The 21,328-nt window shown below is 43.4% G+C and overlaps 1 protein-coding gene and 1 pseudogene across 3 annotated transcripts in view; both read left to right on the top strand.

Annotated features, from left to right (window-relative positions):
• Window positions 1-21,328, top strand: part of LOC126428105 (uncharacterized) — an 857,744-nt gene that overhangs the window by 237,931 nt on the left and 598,485 nt on the right. The gene's annotated exons all lie outside the window — the stretch shown is intronic.
• Window positions 4,459-4,576, top strand: LOC126428654 (5S ribosomal RNA; annotated as a pseudogene).

Here is a 21,328-nt window from a genome sequence, read left to right as displayed (position 1 = left end):
CGCTCTGGTGAATAATGCATGATCGGCGAGTCGCGTACGAGCAAAAAAAATATGTATGAATAGCTTTAAAGTTTCATACCGGGCCGCGAGGTGTTCCACAGCGGGCAGCAGTATGTCGGAAAACGGGAGATGTTCTGCCGAGAAGAGAAGTAGGAGAGGAACACTCAAAAAAAATTTTTAAAAAAGGGGGAAACAAAAGCCGCGTGACCAATTTGTGTACCCTCAGAGCTGTATGAATTCACGAGTGATTGATGACATCGCATCAAAGCGCCTGGCGCGGATAGAGGTAGCAGTCCGACAGAAATGAGCGCAGTACTAGGGCGGACATGAGTTTCCCCACGTTTGCGAAATGAAAGTTTAGGTCTGCGTTAGAGGAAATACAAGCAGACTATTTGCTGACGGAAAAGTTGTAGGAAGCTACACTTCAAAGTGGTATGAGCAGAGGTGATACTACATTTTTATTCCATGTAACCAGTGTCCCACTCATGACGTCTTTTCTCACACTTGTCTTGCTCGCGATGGATGGGTATAAAACTGTTCACCAGATTCGTTTCTCATGACTCATTATCAGAAATAAAAAGGTAATCAAACACAAAATTGGAATTTATAGTTAAATAGATTTAAAAAATACAAAGATTGCAGGAAAAGAAAAGAAAATGTAATTACAATGAAATGAACACCTTTAGCTGCTAACAGGCGTTGACATACGTCAACGGGGACGGATGAAAATGTGTGCCCCGACCGGGACTCGAACCCGGGATCTCATGCTTACATGGCAGACGCTATATCCATCTTAGAATATATATAGAAAAAAATGTTTTTCTTTTTTTTTTAATCTCATTATTTACACAATATCAAAATCTGCCCACGTCCGCATAATTCGTGCACGTGCTTACGGCCAATATTCCTGTCGTGTCGTACAAGAAATAGCACGCAAGAACTACGCACATTCAGTTTATTCATTGGTATTAACCAAACAGATGGGAATCGGCGTCGCTAATTTCTCGGTAACAGAGCGGAGGTCCAACCAGTTCAACATGTATTCAAATGAATGACACACCTACTAACCTGGATAATAGCATTACAATTTCTTCTCTGTCTTCGCTGCACAGGCGAAGTTGACATTCCGTGACAAAGCTTCAACTAAACATTCACGCGTGTGTGAGAGGCGAGGTGTCAGGGAATACGCAAGGATCGTTGCATGATGCAAATAATCCAAATTCAGGAGACGTAATTATACGAGTTTCATTCAAGTTACAACACTTCCCATTTCCTTCCTCACACGTTAATCACAGGAAAACTGTGAAACTTGTCGGCGTAACCTCCCTGCAGCCGTACAAATTTTTCACAACGTCGTCGCCATGATTCCATCCGCGGATGCGAACGCTTTTTTAGGACTCTGATTTAAGCACAGGAAAATCACTGACCCAATAGCGGCGCGGTTAGTGAATGTGCTGCGACCACGGAAATTGCCTTTCGTCGTTGGAGACAGCCAAACATCGCTAGTAGCCAGACTAGGTGAGCAGGAAGCATGAGAAGTCATTTCAAAGATATTGTCACGAAGAAACTGCAGCCTCGCATCCGCAAGACGCGCTGGTGCATTGTCTTGCTGAAGGAGCCACACGTGCAGCCTTCTCCGGCCATTTTTCAACGCAGTGCTGGAAGGTGCTTATTCTTCGAAACATCTTGGCAGGATACACCTCTCACCGTGGAGCCCTTTGCAACGTAATATGTGAGGTTACGCCAATTTTTTTTACCATTGGCGCTTGCTTAACCGAAATTTTCTTGGTGGCGATGTGTGTGGGTGTGTGATTTTATCTTGGAACTCTTTCATTTGGTCGGTGTTTGCATAGAAAACAGTAATATCAGAAACTGAGTCCGCCTTGATGCAAAACACCTTGTTTTTCGTTTATTTCTTTATTATCCCAAACTAGTTTCGGGGACAAATATCACCATCATCAATGTTTTTTTTTTAATCTAAATCATGCAGAAAATAGCATGATTACACAAGCACAGTAGCACATTATTACATTTTTTACTATTCGTTTTTTGAAATATAGTTTACTATGGATACTTTCATCTACCTAATTTATTGTACGTTACAGCATATTTTAAGCAATTATTGTCGCTGTTTGCGACATATTTTTGGTGCGCTTTTTTCTGTTGCCTTTTTTTACTTACAAGGGAACCTCCCCATCACACCCCCCTCAGATTTAGTTATATGTTGACACAGTGGATAGGCCTTGAAAAACTGAACACAGATCAATAGAGAAAACAAGAAGAAGTTGTGTGGAACTATGAAAAAAATAAGCAAAATATACAAACTGAGTAGTACATGTGCGGCATAAGCAACATCAAGGAGCATGAGAGATCGACAGCGTTGTGGTTTTGTGGTTAGCGTGAGCACGTGCGAAACTAGAGGTCCTCGGTTCAAGTCTTCCCTCGCGCGAATATTTTAATTATTTATTTTCAGACAATTATCAAAGGCACTCACACATAATCAACTTCGCCCTCCAAAATTCCAGGATATGTTCAGATTTGCTTGGACATATGCAGGATTTGACGGTCTACGCACGGAAAAATTTGAAAACGTTAAAAACATATGTTTTGACAGAGCACAGGGAAAAGTGTGCGACTGTGAAACGGTTGCATTCATTTGTTGCAGTTTATGTGACAAACTCTTGTGTTTTCATCAGTTTTTTGGGAGTGATTATCACATCCACAAGAAAACCTAAATCGGGCAAGGTAGAAGAATCTTTTTACCCATTCGCCAAGTGTACAAGTTAGGTGGGTCGACAACATATTCCTGTCATGCCGTCACCAGTGTCGTATAGAATATATCGGAAGTGTTTTCCTGTGGAGGAATCGGTTGACCTATGACCCTGCGATCAAATGTTTTCGGTTCCCATTGGAGAGGCACGTCCTTTCGTCTACTAATCGCACGGTTTTGCGGTGCGGTCGCAAAACACAGACACTAAACTTATTACAGTGAACAAAGACGTCAATGAACGAACGGACAGATCATAACTTTGGGAAAATAAAGAAAGAAAAATTTTTCATAGAAGGGAAGACTTGAACCAAGGACCTCTCGTTCCACAGCTGCTCACGCTAACCACGGGACCACGGCGCGCCCGAGCTCAGATTCTCCTTGATGTTGCCTATCTTGCACATGGACTACTCAGTTTGTATATTTTGCTTATTTTTTTCATATTCCCACACAACTTCTTCCTGTTTTCTCGATTGATCTGTGTTCAGTTTTTCAAGGCCTATCCACTGTGCCAACTTGTAACTCAATCTGAGGGGGGTGCGATGGGGAGGTTCCCTTGTTAGCGAACATCATATCATCTGGAAACCATGTGAGCGGCTGGTAGTAAACAAATACTAAAAGGTGATCTTCGAATGAAAGCAATATATACAGTACTTGGGTTTGTGGTAGTGTTGTGGAAAACCAGTTATTTGGTGTGTACTGACCTGTTACTTAGCTATTCGTCAGCAACGAACGTGAGTACACGAACAGCTAAGTAACAGGTCAGTACACACCAAATAACTGGTTTTCCACAACACTACCACAAACCCAGTACATGTTGCTGACATACGAAGTTCACCTTTTAGTATTTGTTTACTAACAGCCGCTCACATGGTTTGCAGATGACATGATGTTCGCTAAGTAAAAAACGGCAACAGAAAAAAATCGCACAGAAAATATGTCGCAACACTGACAATAATTGCTTAAAACATGCTGTAAATTAGGTAGTATGAAAGTATCCATAGTAAACTATATTTCAAAAAACGAATAGTAAAAAATGTAATAATGTGCTACTGTGTTTGTGTAACCATGCTATTTTCTGCATGTTTTAGATTTTAAAAAAACCCACTGATGATGGTGATATTTGTCGCCGAAACTGGTTTGGGAGAATAAATAAATAAACGAATAATAAGGTGTTTTGCATCAAGGCGGACTCAATTTCTGATATTACTGTGTGTGTGTGTGTGTGTGTGTGTGTGTGTGTGTGTGTGCGTGTGTGATTTCATTGAACTGACTGGCGATTCATTTCAGGACTGAAAAACAGCATCCGTGTCTCATCTACTGTCACAGTCGATGAAGAGAAAGTCCCATTCCTGGAGTCATGACACGTCAACGTTGCCAGGCAACACGCCACGTGCACATCCGTGTGGTCTGTGGTCTGTCAGCATTCGTGGAATCCACCTGGGGGACATTTTTCGCATTTTGAGGTCTCCGTGCAGGATTCTGTGCGCAGATCCCACGAAAATGCCAAATAGGGAGACGACTTGTTCCACACTCATTCGTCGACCCTCCAAAACTTCTCTCCCCACTGGCTCCATCATGTCGTCACACCGGACAAGGCTGTCTCGATTTGTTGACACACGACGTTCGGCCTTCTCTGAACTGTCGCACCCACGAACGCACATTGGACACATTCGGTGTCGCTCCACGCAGGCAACGGCCTTGCCGCAGTGGATACATCGGTTCCCGTGAGATCACCGAAGTTAAGCGCTGTCGGTCGTGGTCGGCAGTTGGATGGGTGACCATCCAGGCTGCCATGCGCTGTTGCCATTTTTCGGGGTGCACTCAGCTTCGTGATGCCAATTGAGGAGCTACTCGACCGAATAGTAGCGGCTTCGGTCAAGAATACCATCATAACGACTGGGATAGCAGTGTGCTGACCCCACGTCCCTCTAACCGCATCCTCCATTGTGGATGACACGGCGGTGTCACTCCACGCAATGATTACACGTTGTTCCTGTAAGGAAATCGTCCCCATTTTGAATATCAGAAACCTCCTTCTCGCAGCTGCTATTCGCCTTCTGTGTGCTGTATACCGCTCCCATGTCTGTGACGCATACATAAATGCACACATATTTTAAAACAAACCGCACGTTTGTGTTCCCAGTTCAGCTGCAGGCCGTCACTTCTCCCTTCCCTGTGCTAACCTCTTCATCCTCAGAATAGCACATAGACTCAAAGCACTCTAATTTTTGTTGATTTTATGCCAATCTTTTCCTACAGTTTCTACCCCCTATACCTTTACTCACATACCTTGATGATCATTCTCTGATGTCTTAACACAAGTCCTGCAGTTTCTTAATTTCTTGTCAGTGTCTTCCGCAAATGCAATACAACGAACATAGCCCAATAACAAGGAGCTTCCAGAAAAAATTAGAAAAACATAGGCATAATTCATAATCTAGAACAAAACCTCTACAAAGAGATAAAGTAATCCATCACTAGAACATCAATTAAATTAAAAACCTAGAGTAAGAAACTCTCAGAGATTAGCAGATGATAATCCAGTGTCATCCCGACTGGGGTTTTGGTGGTTTCCCCCAGTTGTAAGGCGAATGCCGGGATGTGGAATTCCACTACTTAGATATAAGAAAATCTAACTACAAAATGACATGAGCCAACACAAACGTAACATCCAAGAAGGGCAGGATTTCCCAATGAAACAAATAAACGGTGTCCCAACAGTATCAGACATCCCCAGCCTGAGATGGACCTGAGTCCCCAGCAGCCGCCACTACCCAACAGGGTATGGCAACCTTTTTTTAAAAAAAAAAATCTCGCTGATTCTGCAGAGAGACACTTCATTTCTTACCACATCAGTCCACTTAAATATTAGCATACTTGTGTATATACCACGTCTCAAACCATTTGATGCTCTACTTTTCCGGTTTCCCCAAAGTGGACAACACACTGCCATATACCATGCTGTGCTCTAAACATACAATCTCAAAAATCTCTTCCTTGAATTAGGGTCTATGTTCCATTACACTAAAGTTCTACACTTTGTTCTGTAATAACTCTGACTTACCTTACTTTTAGTTTTGTAGTGACATTGCTCTTGCTCACAATACGAGGTTCCTACAGTCCCAAAGTGGTACACAATTTTAATCTAACGGACGCACAGTCAACACAGCGTGTTTCCCACCACGACTATTACAAATTCAAATTTGCAAAATATGCCCTCCTTTCATGCAAAAATAGCGTTTTATGTCTTTGGTGGAAAATCAATTTCACACAGCGAAGTAATATATTCCCGACCAATGCCCGAATTAATAAAGCTTCGCCAACTAATAGAATAGCGGGGAAAATAATGAAAATTAATGGTCGTTAAAAAAAACGCGAACTCATTCAGTGTAAACCCTTAACGAATCCCAAGCGGATCAATTTGTATTGCTCGCTGGATGGCGCCGCCGTTAATTTAAAAATTCGTTCAGCTAATAGCCTTTATAAGTACTGTTGTGTGCTGAATTTAATTGTTTCATTCTGGCGGTATTAAAATTGGAGTGTGGAAGTTTCTGTGTGCAGTGGGCCTCCAAATAATTCTTCTCCTAATGAAGAGAAAACAGAAATGTTATACTATATGATTTACCAATTTACATTTGTATTTCCTTCCTGTAAGTTTTGTTATCAAGTTAAGCATATTCCATCATCTTTCGAGAGTGCATCTGGAACAAAATTATATCTTCTTACAACATATCGGCTCACAAATCTCTAATCAGCATCAAGGCGAATTGGTTGTTGAATTAAAACCACTTGACGAAAATATAATGTGGAGTAAACAACAATTTTGTTCCACATGTACGCGCGAAACATGAAAATTTAAGAAACAGGTTTACAGCATTTTAACATTTACCATTTGCCTCCCACTGCTGGATCAAATTATGCTCAACACTTTTCCTCATATTAGGTCATTCAGCTTCATGCAGTTCCAATTCATACAGTTTGATCGTCTTTCATTACGTTTTCTCGAAGTAGTTTCCTATCGGTGATAAACCAGCGATGACACTTAATCATCTACATCTACATGACTACTCCGAAAACCTCACATAAGAGCCTGGCACAGATTCTTCGGACAACCTCGAGACTATTTCCCTTCTATTGCACTCTCTAACAGCGCGTGAGAAAAGACGAGGACTTAACTCTTAGTGAACCCGCTCTGATTCCTTCTATTTCATTACCATGGTCATCTCTTCCTATGTACAATGTGACAATTACTGAACTATATGAAATAAAATCGTCATAACTTCTAAAAGGCTTGCGTTAGGACGTTCAAACTGCACGATTGGCCGCGTGGCATGATGGGAATTACTGTGCGCTGTATGGTTTAGCTAGGCGGCAAAGCCCAGATTCATTTGGATGGGTTCGTCAGTAAGCAAAATTGACGCGTTTGGGGAACTGAGAACCCGCACTTCGCGATAGAGAAGTCTCTTCACCCTCAACGTGTGACTGTGTGGTGTGCAGCATTCACGGAATAAGCGGTGCAAAATTCCTTGATGGCACGGTGACTACCGAACGGTACGTGAAGGTTTCGGAAGATGATTTCATCCCCATTATCGAAAGTGACGCTGATTTCGACGAGATGTGATTCATGCAAGACGGAGGTAGACCTTATCGAAGCAGGGGAGTGTTTGATGTCCTGGAGGAACACTTTGGGGACCGCATTTTGGCTCCGGGGTACCCAGATGCCATTGGCATGGGCCTCGATTGCCCGCCATATTCTACGTCTCCGAACACATGAGACTCCTTTTTGTGGCCCTATATTAAAGACAAGGTGTACAGCAATAACTCCAAAAGTATTGCTGAGCCGAAAACAGCCATTCAGGAGGTCTTCGACAGCATCGATGTTCCGACACTTCAGCTGGTCATGCAGAATTTCGCTATTCGTCTGCGCCACATCACCGCCAATGATGGCGGGCATGTCGAACATCTCATAACCTAAATCCCAATATTTGTAGTGATGTTTACATGTCGAATAAAGTGTGCGTATGCCATAGTTTGTAACTAATTTACGTTTTCTTTTTCATATAGTTTAGTAGTTGTCACCCTGTAAGATGGTGACAACAGAATATGTCCATATTCTGAGTAGAAGGCCGGTGATTACAGTTTTGTGAAAACATCATGCCGTAAGGGAAGAGGCCTTTGTTTTAATGACTGCCATCCCAAATCGCGTATCATATCCTTCACAGTCGCTACCCTATTTGGCGATGATACAAAATGCGTTGCCCTTCTCTGGCCTTTTTCGATTGTCAACCCTGTCGGGTAAGGATCCCATACCTCACATCAGTACTCTACCAGAGGACGCAAAAGTGTAGTTTAGGCAGTCTCTTTCGGAGACTTGTTACGTTTTCTTAGTGTCCTGCCAGTGAAACGCAGTCTTTGGTTTGCCTTCCCCACAACATTATGTGAGTGGTCATTCCAGTTTAGACTGTTCGTCATTCCCAGGTGTTTAGTTGAATTTACAGCCTTTGCATTTGTGTGATTTATCGTGTAACCGAAATTCAGCGAATTCCTTTTTGTACCCATGAAGATCACCTCACATTTTTCCTTACTCGTACACAAATGCCCCTAGTAGTAGTATGCGGTAAAATTGACAGTATCGTAAACTCCATACAGTTCCAAGTTCTGGACGATCATGGCTCTAAGGCGTTTTCCATCAACGCAAATCGAACCGGGCACTACCGTTTTGAGCGCCTGCGTGATTTTCCGATCTCAGCGACTAAGGGGGTTTAGTCGCTGTACTTGAACGATGATAAAACAGCGCGGCTGTTATCTTCGATATCATCACGGACTTTACATTTCCGGATGTTTGCTGGCAATGTAAAACCTCTTCCGATACCGAAAATCGAACCATGTAGTTCCTTTGTTGGATTTAGTAGCAGCAGTTGGATGATGTAAAATAGAGAAATTGGTATCTTCGATAAAAACATACCGTTCCCGTGTACAGATGAAATATGGCTATAAAATTCTCTTCCAGCATCGGATATCAAATAATCTACTTCATTTATCAGATTTAGGCGACGATGATAAATAGGAGAAGTTGTTCCCTTGTCAAAAAACACTTATTATTGTTATTTTGCGAGCTGGTTACAGCTCTTTCGGCTTTTTCTTGCAACCTCGTATCCAAGTTTTCGATTGTTCTTTCGACCTTCTTTCAAATTTGAAAAATATGCAAAAATCAGCCCACCGGTTGCATAGGTTTTCTATATACCTTGATCAGGTTTCGTCACCTCTAAGGGTGACGATATGTTCTTCATGTAATTACCTTACCTTCTGATGAAGTCACCCTTAGAGGTGACGAAACCTGCTCTGGCTGATTTTTACATCTTTTTCAAATTTGTGTATACGGTTGCTGCAAACGTCAGCCATGTTCAAAATTCACCTTCTTTCAAATTTCTTCGTTGCATATCCTCTTCCACCTGATTTTTTCCATCCTGCACAGAATCTTCCTCTTTTTCTTTTCTATTGAGGTTGCCTACTTAGTCCTTTATTCGGTCTTCGTCCCTCCTCTAATCTTATTACATGTCCATACCATTTTAAAAGACGTTTTTCCATATTCAACAGTGATGTACGTTGGAATTTTCATCCGCTTCATGATCTCTATATTTGTGTCCATCTCTCCCCGTGAAAGTCTTCAACTTCTCAAAATAAATAAATAAATAAAAATAAATCCATTTGCATGGCTTCAAGTCTTCTGCTCTGTTTTGTCATTTCTCCGGTATCTACGCCATCTAAACAACTGCTTTTTATTATTGATTCATATAACGTTTGTTGTCTTTCCCTTAACTTTATCTTAGCGAGGAGTGAAAAACATATAATTAGTTGCTAGTTTAGCTTGCATTGTTCTCTGATCTATTTGTTGTTTACTGGAACCCTGACATGGTAGCTTAGAACGTGCAGAGATTTATACTTTTCACATGCCTCAGTGATTTTCCCATCTCTGATAACGTCATGTTGTATACTTCCTGTAGTGTTGGCAGAAGAGCCAACACCGTGTTACTAGAGGAGGCCGAAATGCACGCGTTTTAGCTCACGCAGGCTGGCGTGAGAAGGGAAGAACTATACTGACGTCAGGTCTGGAACATGACAAGGAACGAGAATTCAGAAAGCGGACGTAATTAGTTTTATACTTTAATCCATTAATGATGAACGTCGCTCTTGAAGGTACATGATTCACAATATCAATCTCAATAGTACTGGGTTCCCGGGTTCGATTCCCGGCGGGGTCAGGGATTTTCTCTGCCTCGTGATGGCTGGGTGTTGTGTGCTGTCCTTAGGTTAGTTCGGTTTAAGTAGTTCTAAGTTCTAGGGGTCTGATGACCATAGCTGTCAAGTCCCATAGTGCTCAGAGCCATTTGCACCATTTCTCAATAGTAACTGAATATGGCGCCTTCCTAGGTCGTAGCAAATGACGTAGCTGAAGGCTACGCTAAACTGTCGTCTCTGCAAATGAGAGCGAATGTAGCCAGTGAACCATCGCCAGCAAAGTCGGCTGTACAACTGGGGCGAGTGCTAGCGAGTCTCTCTAGACTAGACCTGACGTGTGGCGGCGCTCGGTCTGCAATCACTGATAGTGGCAACACGCGGGTCCGACGTATACTAACGGACCGCGGCCGATTTAAAGCCTACCACCTAGCAAGTGTGGTGTCTGGCGGTGACACCACACTTCCTACAGAGAGAAATTATTGATAGTAAAAACTGTGACGTTCCGTTTTCTGGACGATTATGGCTATGAAAGCCTGTTCCAGCACCGGGAAACAAATGGACAAATCCTCTTGTCGAGTATCGCCGTGTTTCACTGATCTCGGCGACGCAAGCGCATGTGGTCGCAGAGTACTGTGGCGCAGATAAAATGGAGCGCCTGGCAACTGGACGGCTGATATGAGTGCGTGAAGCTGTCAGACCCGATTCGGCGTACAGCGCGAGTCAATTACCAAACCTGGCCGCACATGATGGCCGTCGACACGGCGGCAGCAATTAAGTCCGGCAGCCAAATTAGCGACCCTTCCATCGCGCGTCTACTCCCACGGGATGGGGGCCCCACCACGCCCTGACCCCCGTGACGTCATACTTCGCGCTCGCCGCTGCGCGCAACCGAATTCGGGCCAATTAATTACGTAGGGTCGGTAGGTGGAGCGCTCTCAGTTCTGCGACCTGGCTCGTATTCCGTGCGACGCGAACTCTGCAACGCTCAGTGTCCACGTGTGGGGCGGACGCTGCGTATGCGTGCGTGCGTAATGCGTGCGTGAGCACCGGAACGCGATAACGTGACTACGGTGAGTCAGCGCACTTTGCCTGTGAGGTGGCCCACGCCCAGCGTGACAACTCAACGCTATGAGTTATCGCCGGCGGTAGAAGTACTCGCGCCGGGCTGTGACACGAGGCAGTGGTATTATTATTAATTAACATTCTCATTACTCACAGAACGCTACATCTACGGTGAACTCACCACTCAGGCTGTTAAGCCGTCGGCACACGAACCGTGCTGTCGAACGTGAACGTCGAGCGTGTCAAGTTCAACGTGCTGCTGAACGCTCAGAAATGATGCGAGCTGTGCATACGGTACGTGGGCCTCAAAGTGGTACACGCGATCGCAACGCAATCAAAAATGGTTCAAATGGCTCTGAGCACTATGGGACTTAACTTCTGTGGTCATCAGTCCCCTAGAACGTAGAACTACTTAAACCTAACTAACCTAAGGACATCACACACATCCATGCCCGAGGCAGGATTCGAACCTGCGACCGTAGCAGTCCCGCAACGCAATCGGCGGCAGTTGCGGGAAGTTTCTAGTTCGTAAATCAGACTGTTTACTAAACGGGAAATGAGACGGTTAAAGTAGTAAAGGAGTTCTGCTATTTGGGGAGAAAAATAACTGATGATGGTCGAAGTAGAGACGATATAAAATGTAGACTGGCAATGGCAAGGAAAGAGTTTCTGAAGAAGAGAAATTTGTTAACATCGAGTATAGATTTAAGTGTCAGGAAGTCATTTCTGAAAGTATTTGTATGGAGCGCACCCATGTATGGAAGTGAAACATGGACGATAACTAGTTTGGACAAGAAGAGAATAGAAGCTTTCGAAATGTGGTGCTACAGAAGAATGCTGAAGATTAGATGGGTAGATCACATAACTAATGAGGAGGTATAGAATAGGATTGGGTAGAAGAGGAGTTTGTGGCACAACTTGACTAGAAGAAGGGATCGGTTGGTAGGGCATGTTCTGGGGCATCAAGGGATCACCAATTTAGTATTGGAGGGCAGTGTGGAGGGTAAAAATCGTAGAGGGAGACCAAGAGATGAATACACTAAACAGATTCAGAAGGATGTAGGTTGCAGTAGGTACTGGGAGATGAAGAAGCTTTCACAGGATAGAGTAGCATGGAGAGCTGCATCAAACCAGTCACAGGACTGAAGACTACAACAAAAAGAACAACAACTAAACGGGCGCGCGTAAAATTCCCACGTTAGCTCTATTAAAACGCACATTTCCTCCATTGTCCACGAAAAGGAAAGTACCGTGTCCAATCAATAAGGACACAGCCTTATGAAAGGTCCATCAGAAACAGTACGATACAAATTTGCAATACTTCTTCACATAAGATAAACATTATTTCATCATTCCTACATTTTAGTAAAACCCCAAGGTCGGTCTTACTTGATCACTGTTCCTACCCAGTAGTAGAATCTTTGCAACAGTGAATTACGAAGCGTAAAAGAAAAAGGAGCAAAATAGCTTTACACAAGTAGCGCAAGGTGTCCTGTGGATCAAGCCAACCGAACACCCAAAGAAATGTGAACTTAAATTTCCGTAACATCAAAAATTATAGTATATGCTTATATTAAACAAATAATAAAGTAACAAAACCTTATAAAAGCCGGCCGTTGTGGCCGAGCGGTTCTAGGCGCTTAAGTCCGGAACCGCGCTATTGCTACGGTCGCAGGTTCGAAACCTGCCTCGGGCATGGATGTGTGTGATGTCCTTAGGTTAGTTAGGTTTAAGTAGTTCTAAGTTATAGGGGAGTGATGAACTCAGATGTTAAGTCCGATAGTGCTGAGAACCATTTGAACCATTTTTGAACCTTATAAAAAGGCATATGTTAGGAAAAAAATTTACGTACTGGCAAGTCGCGAACCACCGCCCAAACATAAAAATTTCACAAATCAGTGACGCTCCTCACCACGCTAAACGAACATATTGAAATTGTTTGCCATTTCTAGAATGTCACCAATCTTAGCACTTGCTGAAAATTTTAATCGTAACTATGTTACTAACTGAAATTTAGTTATAACAAATTGTACCAAGAACAATGCGTTTTGGGTGCATCCTCAATGTATTGCTGCCTTGAAATAGCCTACTCTCACAATACGCAAGTTACAATAATTCTTTTGGCACGAGTACGATGTTTCTCAGTATTTTATTGCGACGGATCACACAATTAGCAACGGGTTTTCCAGTGATTCTCAATTTGCTGGTGCTCAGAAACGACATATATACGTGTAGGCATGAAATGAATGCCAATATGGCGCCTCACGACTTTGTGCTGAAGGAAGACGGCGTGCGTGTGACGTAGGTGGCGTTGTGCCATCTCATTGGTCAGCGTTCAGACGCACGCTCAGAATATCTGACATACCAGATACTGCTCTGCACGTTCGGAAAGACTCCCGAACGTGCTATTCCACGCTATGACGTCAGAAACTCGGCACGCTCAACGCTCAACGTTCGGATGCACGGTCCGTGTGCCGACGGCTTTAATCACACTCTTTAAACGAGCACACTGGACTCGCATTCGGGAGGACGACAGTTCAATCACGCGTCCGGCCATCCTGATTTAGGTTTTCCATGATTTCCCTCAGTCACTCCAGGCAAATTCCGAGATGGTTTCTCTGAAAGGGCACGGCCGACTTCCTTCCCCATCCTTCCCTAATACGATGAGACCGATGACCTCGCTGTCTGGTCTCCTTCCCCAAAAAACCCCAACCCTTAAACGAGCACAGTGGCTACTTCGGAGTGTACGGCAATAAAAAAGGAATAAAAGCGAGATAGTGTTAATACTTTCCACTGCCCTGTGTGGAATACATAAGTTCTTGTACACTTCACTAACCTGCTGTCTTCATGATGATGATGTCTCCAGCGCAGAAAACAGCACGCAGGTCGTGGATTCTTATCCTTGAGGCTGAAATTCGCAAGGAACTGCTCCTACGAATAAACTATAACTCATTCGGGATGCCACTCGCGTTTTTATTGATATAGACACGAGAAACTATTCTTGATCACAACGTATTGAACATGTCTTTCCACAGTCATTATATCCGGCTAAAACAGCATGAAATACATCCTGCCACAGACAACATGTCTGTCTACTGGAACCGTCAGAACTGGAGAATAAAATTACATGAATCAAATACTACTATTACGCCAGGTTGAGATTCATAGGAAGAATCCTAAGAAAATGTGACTCATCGACGAAAGAAGTAGCTTACAAAACGCTTGTTCGTCCGATTCTTGAGTATTGCTCATCAGTATGGGACCCTTACCAGGTTGGATTAATAGAAGAGATAGACATGATCCAGCGAAAAGCAGCGCGATTCGTCATGGGGACATTTAGTCAGCGCGAGAGCGTTACGAAGATGCTGAACAAGCTCCAGTGGCGGACACTTCAAGAAAGGCGTTACGCAATACGGAGAGGTTTATTATCGAAATTACGAGAGAGCACATTCCGGGAAGAGATGGGCAACATATTACTACCGCCCACATATATCTCGCGTAATGATCACAACGAAAAGATCCGAGAAATTAGAGCAAATACGGAGACTTACAAGCAGTCGTTCTTCCCACGCACAATTCGTGAATGGAACAGGGAAGGGGGGATCAGATAGTGGTACAATAAGTACCCTCCGCCACACACCGTAAGGTGGCTCGCGGAGTATAGATGTAGATGTATTACAGACAACATGTATGTACCTAGCAACGGTCGGAACTGTAGTAAATAAAATTGCATGAAACAAATACTGCTATAACAGACAACATGTCTGTCTACTGGAACGGTCAGAACTGGAGAGCCGGACTGCCCGAGACACTTCGCGCGCCAAGCCAGCAAGGCGTGACCCGAACGCCACCGAAGTGCATCGGCAGTAATATCGTCAGTGTTTTGTTTTAGTAATGCTTCGATTTTAATAATTTTGAAATGACTGATTGATAGCTGGGTGTTGAGAGATGTTTATTTTAAAAGAATGAGGTAATTTCGATGACAGGTTTAATTAATAATAGCAACTAAAGTTTAACGTTTTGGCGCCCTACCGCCGAACACAGCAGCCAATCACAGAGCAGAAGCGCCATGCAGGCGGTCTTTCTCACGGGAATGGTACCGAATCTAACATCTGTCACCGGTGCCTCACCCCACATTGCGTCATCTCTATGCTTCTTGCATCTCCACTGCCATGGGAATAACTTCCTGGAGCCTAATATGATGGCTGACTAAGTCAGAAATATTATAGGTGCTGCAACTGGAGTGTCACAACTGGAACCAGACGGTGACGTGACTGGAGAAGGGTGACTGCAGCCATGTGGCGGGTACACTATCTGATCAAAAGTATCAGGACACCCGTATGTAATGCGGAATTCACCACCAGATATCACGATGGTGGGATCGGCCAGTATAAAACGAGGCGTTTAGTAACGCTGCGCCAGTAGAGAAGCGATAATAGCAGAAAAGCTGAGTGACTTGGAACGTGAACTAGTCACTGCAAGTGACCTGAGTAACGAATCCATCAGCGACATTTCAACCCTTCTTAAGCTGCCCAAGTCGACTGCTCGTGGTGTGACCGAGAAGTGGAAATGCGAAGAAATAGCCACAGCTGAACGGAGACCAACATGGCCTGATGTACAGACGGAGACGGACTGTCAAGGATTTCTGAGGGTGATGATAAAAAAAATCACATGAAATTATGGGGAGGAATCATAGTGCCATTAGCAATCCAGGTTAAGGAACTAAAAAAATTGTTTATTGAAAGATGACTAACATTCGGCTGTACAACACGTTTTATTCCACCGTCTACATTTTGGTCTCAGGCCATTTTCAAGTGTTACAACTATGAAGAATCATTAAATTTTAGTAAAAAACAAGTCGTCGTCATTTTTTTTCACGCTGTAAATCGAGGAGCCATCGTCGATGGCGATCCAGACTTCATGTGGAAGGTAATTAGCTTGGGTTCAATTTATTATGTACGAATATACGTTTGGGGTCAACTTCTTTGGGCATATATATATATATTCAGCATAAATTTGAAAACTTCATAAACCACGGAATAATGTAGATAGAGAGGTAAAAATTGACACACATGCTTGGAATGACATGGGGTTTTATTAGAAACAAAAAAAAGCACCCTATATTGCTAGACGCGTGAAAGATCTCTTGCGCGCGTCGTTTGGTGACGATCGTGTGCTCAGCCGCCACTTTCGTCATGCTTGGACTCCCAGGTCCCCAGACCTCAGTCCGTGCGGTTATTGGTTTTGGGGTTACCTGAAGTCGCAAGTGTATCGTGATCGACCGACATCTCTAGGGATGCTGAAAGACAACATCCGACGCCACTGCCTCACCATAAATCCGGACATGCTTTACAGTGCTGTTCACAACATTATTCCTCGACTACAGCTATTGTTGTGGAATGATGGTGGACATATTGAACATTTCCTGTAAAGAACGTCATCTTTGCTTTGTCTTACTTTGATACGCTAATTATTTCTATTCTGATCAGATGAAGCACCATCCGTCCGACATTTTTTGAACGTTTGTTTTTTTTGGTTCTAATAAAACCCCTTGTCATTCCAAGCATGTGTGTCAATTTTTGCCTCTCTATCTACGTTATTCCGTGATTTATTCAGTTTTCAAATTTATACTGACTTTTTGATCACCCGGTATATATAATGATGTATGTGTGTGTGTGTGTGTGTGTGTGTGTGTGTGTGTGTGTGTGTGTGTGTGCGTGCGCGCGTGCGCGTGTGCATGAGACCACCTGATTAATCGATTGTTTGTCTGTATTTGCATATATGGAACAAAATACATCACCGATTCTGCGTATCAGGTTCAAATGGCTCAAATGGCTCTGAGCACTATGGGACTTAACATCTGAGGTCATCAGTCCCCTAGAACGTAGAACTACTTAAACCTAACTAACCGAGGGACATCACACACATCCATGTCCGAGGCAGGATTCGAACCTGCGACCGTAGCAGTCGCGCGGTTCCGGAGTGAAGCGCCTAGAGCCGCTCGGCTACCGCGGCCAGCTGCGTATCAGGGATCTGACCGATGGTTGGTAAGTTTGTAGAGGTATGTGTCATTAGATGTTTACCCACAGGACACGAATTTGGTGCAAATAAAGTGCTACTGGTTAGCGTTCGCGATGGTGACGCCCGATAGCGATCCGGATTGGTTCCACGTGATTTACGCCACGCGAATCTGGACGCCAAGAGATCAATGTGGGGTCAGTATACCGCTCCTTAAACTACTGTAATACGGTTCTGGCTTCGGTAAACGGACAATTATACTGCTGAAAGATGATATAGCGATAGGGGAAGACACCAAGCATGAAGGGATGCAGCCTGTTAGCAGCTGTCAGTGTGTCTTCGATTACTGCCACAGGTCCCATGAAAGCGCAGGAGAATGTCTGCCATAGCGTAGTACTGCTCCCACCAACCTGCGTCCGTGACACGTTGCACGTTTCGAGCCGCTGTTCATCTCGACGACGGCGTTTTTGGAGACGACCAGCGACCTAGTGTGCCAGAAATGTGATTCACCCGAAGGGGCAGACACGTTTCCATTTATCGACAGTCGAATCCCGATCATCCCATATCGACAGCGATCGTAATTTTTATTAACAATGAAAGTCCTCCAGGTGTACTTAAGATTTCATATTTATTGGGCTACCTTCGTACATCCATATTTAAACTGGATGATGGTGGGACATCAGCTGGTATAATTTTTATTAAAAATGAAACTCCTTGTATATATATATAGGGTGTTACAAAAAGGTACGGCCAAACTTTCAGGAAGCATCCCTCACACACAAATAAAGAAAAGATGTTATGTGGACATGTGTCCGGAAACGCTTGATTTCCATGTTAGAGCTCATTTTAGTTTCGTCAGTATGTACTGTACTTCCTCGATTCACCTCCTGTTGGCCCAATTCAAGGAAGGTAATGTTGACTTCGGTGTTTGTGTTGACATGCGAGTCATTGCTCTACAGTACTAGCATCAAGCACATCAGTACGTAGCATCAACAGGTTAGTGTTCACCACGAACGTGGTTTTGCAGTCAGTGCAATGTTTACAAATGCGGAGTAGGCAGATGCCCATTTGATGTATGGATTAGCACGGGGCAATAGCCGTGGCGCGGTACGTTTGTATCGAGACAGGTTTCCAGAACGAAGGTGTCCCGATAGGAAGACGTTCGAAGCAATTGATCGGCGTCTTAGGGAGCACGGAACATTCCAGCCTATGACTCGCGACTGGCGAAGACCTAGAACGACGAGGACACCTGCAATGGACGAAGCAATGCAGTTGACGATAACCCTAATGTCAGCGTCAGAGAAGTTGCTGCTGTACAAGGTTACGTTGATCACGTCACTGTATGGAGAGTGCTACGGGACAACCAGTTGTTTCCGTACCATGTACAGCGTGTGCAGGCACTATCAGCAGCTGATTGGCCTCCACGGGTACACTTCTGCGAATGGGTCATCCAACAGTTTGCAATCCTCATTTCAGTGCAAATGTTTTCTTTACGGATGAGGCTTCATTCCAACGTGATCAAATTGTAAATTTTCACAATCAACATGTGTGGGCTGACGAGAAGCAGCACGCAATTGTGCAATCACGTCATCAACACAGATTTTCTGTGAATGTTGGTGATGTCTTGATTGGGCCCCATGTTCTTCCACCTACGCTCAATGGAGCACGTTATCATAATTTCATACGGGATACTCTACCCGTGCCGCTCCTTTCTACGCAACCCCGGCACCAAAAGTAGAGACTCTTCGTGCTCGTTTTGTGGACGGCTGTGACACAATACGCCAATATCCAGGGCTGCATCAGCGCATCAGGGATTCCATGCGACGGAGGTTGGATGCATGTATCCTCGCTAACGGAGGGCATTTTGAACATTTCCTGTAACAAAGTATTTGAAGTCACGCTGGTACGTTCTGTTGCTGTGTATTTCCATTCCATGATTAATGTGATTTGAAGAGAAGTAATAAAATGAGCTCTAACATGGAAAGTAAGAGTTTCCCTACACATGTCCACATAACATATTTTCTTTCTTTGTGTGTGAGGAATGTTTCCTGAAAGTTTGGCCGGACCTTTTTGTAACACCATATATATATATCCATATATATATATATATATATATATATATATATATATATATATATATATATATATATATATAATTTTTGTTGAACTGAATTGAGAGGGATGGAAATATTAAATATTTAAAAAAATCAGTGACTATATTTACTGTCATAATAAGGTGGCATCAGACATATACTTTGAGAATTTCGTCTCCGTAAGGAGGTTCGTGGGCCACATTATTTCTGAGCTAAAATGAGATAAATACTGAAAATACAGTTTACATATAATGTTGAAATTTTAGGATGATGGATTAAACAAATAATAAAATCACAATTAATCATAACTATAATTACTGAAGTGCACTTACATTCGAAATACAATATTAATCACTAGTGGTATGTTGATTATCCGCACGTCGGCATCTCGTCCACGCACAGTGGAAATTTCCTTATATAATTACTAGCATGCGCGAGTATGCGCCCTGCAGTACGCAGTGACTTTTTATAAAATTAAAGAGTTTAAATTAGAGCGGCCAGTCTAACGCGAGAGGCTCTCCCTCGACTTCATTCCAGAACAGATAACAGAAGAAGTGATTAACAAAAGACTAGACATCCATTCTGTGTCTCACCAGAGATCACATGCGACCGCGCACAAGATAACTTGCATTGGCTTTCATGCTTTATTAAACAGGGTTCTCTGATTAAAATAAATAGATTTACATGCTGTGGCTAAAAATGTGCCTGTACTTAAGATCTCATATTTATTTGGCTACTAGTTTCGACGTTGCGTGAACGCCATCTTCAGGCCCGTACACTTTGATGATATCAGTTGTGTGTGGCTGAGTACTAGAAGTCCGAGGTGAGACCCATACATGCTCCATATGGATGGCGGGCAGTAACCAGTGTAATTGACGATGTCGTTGGGTCAACATGTGAATACGTAGGGTTGGTCTGCTTCCGAGCTGAGTGTTCAACAATGTACGATGAACAGTGTGCTCCGAAACACTTGTGCGTGCACCAGCATTGCGCTCTTTCGTCAGAGACGCCACAGATCACCATCTATCCTACCATACAGAGTAGACCAGCCTCCGAAGTCCACATTGTGTCAAGAGTCGTGGACGTCCAACCATTTAGCTCCTAGTGGTAGTTTCACTGTCCTCCTGCCTCTTTCTGATGCTCACGACAGTAGCACGTGGACATTCCACCAGCTTCTCTGCTTTCGAGATACTCATTCATAGGCTCAGCGTAACAATAATCTGCCCTCTGTCAAAGTAGCTTATGTCAATAGATTTCCCCATCTGCAGCCCATATCTTCGCTCGGGTGATCCAATCTCGGTATCTGCTCTGCTCGCAGACTTGTATACTTTGCTACTGTGTCACGTGCCCCCAATGCCACCACGCGGCATCAAACATCACTGTGGGCAGTGGTCGTAATATTTCGTCTCATCAATGTGTGTCTGTGTGTGTCCTATGTGCAAGCAAATGTTTATTGGACTATGGTGTTAAGATTTGAAGTATATCGGTCAAGACCTTTTTGAGACTTTTGGTAATAATGTTAAAAAAACCTCTCCTCTTTATACGGTAGTACAGATAAAGACGCTCCCACAGGACAGAGCAGTGTTGTGAGCGGCACCAAACCAGTCTTTGGACTGAAGACCAAAATATTCGCCTACTAGAAGCGCCGATCAGGGGCATGTTTGCTTTTCTTGTCATGAAACACATTTTAGGGTTACAATGCGAATACTAACGCTAAGAATCCTAGATTTTTATTAGGAAATAGGGTGCGTTCTGAATAGAAATTACTGCCAAATAAATTGTTTGGCAGTGTCCATAGTGTGATATGGTAGCATATTTCCTAAAAAAAGAATAACTTGCTTAATTTTACTTTATAATTTGAAACCAGTCCTGAGTCAATAGTGTATATTTCACGAAAAATGAAAAATTCCAACAAAATAGTGAAGCAGTAACCTAACGTAAGGGGGGACTGAGGGAGAGGGGAATTTCATGCACTGAGTGGTCATTTCTTGTCGTAGAGTTACAGAGATGTTAATGTTTATGGCCAGTTTCCTATTATTTGTATTTATAAATATACATGCCAATGTTGCAGTAAAAATGTGCCAACAGGTTTGCACAGAAATCATGTAACTTGGGATGTTCTTGCTTGTCTGTCAGCGGTTTCAGA

Source organism: Schistocerca serialis, chromosome 12 (assembly GCF_023864345.2).
Source record: "Schistocerca serialis cubense isolate TAMUIC-IGC-003099 chromosome 12, iqSchSeri2.2, whole genome shotgun sequence".
Lineage (NCBI taxonomy): Eukaryota > Metazoa > Arthropoda > Insecta > Orthoptera > Acrididae > Schistocerca > Schistocerca serialis.
This window is presented reverse-complemented; position numbering and strand designations above follow the sequence as displayed.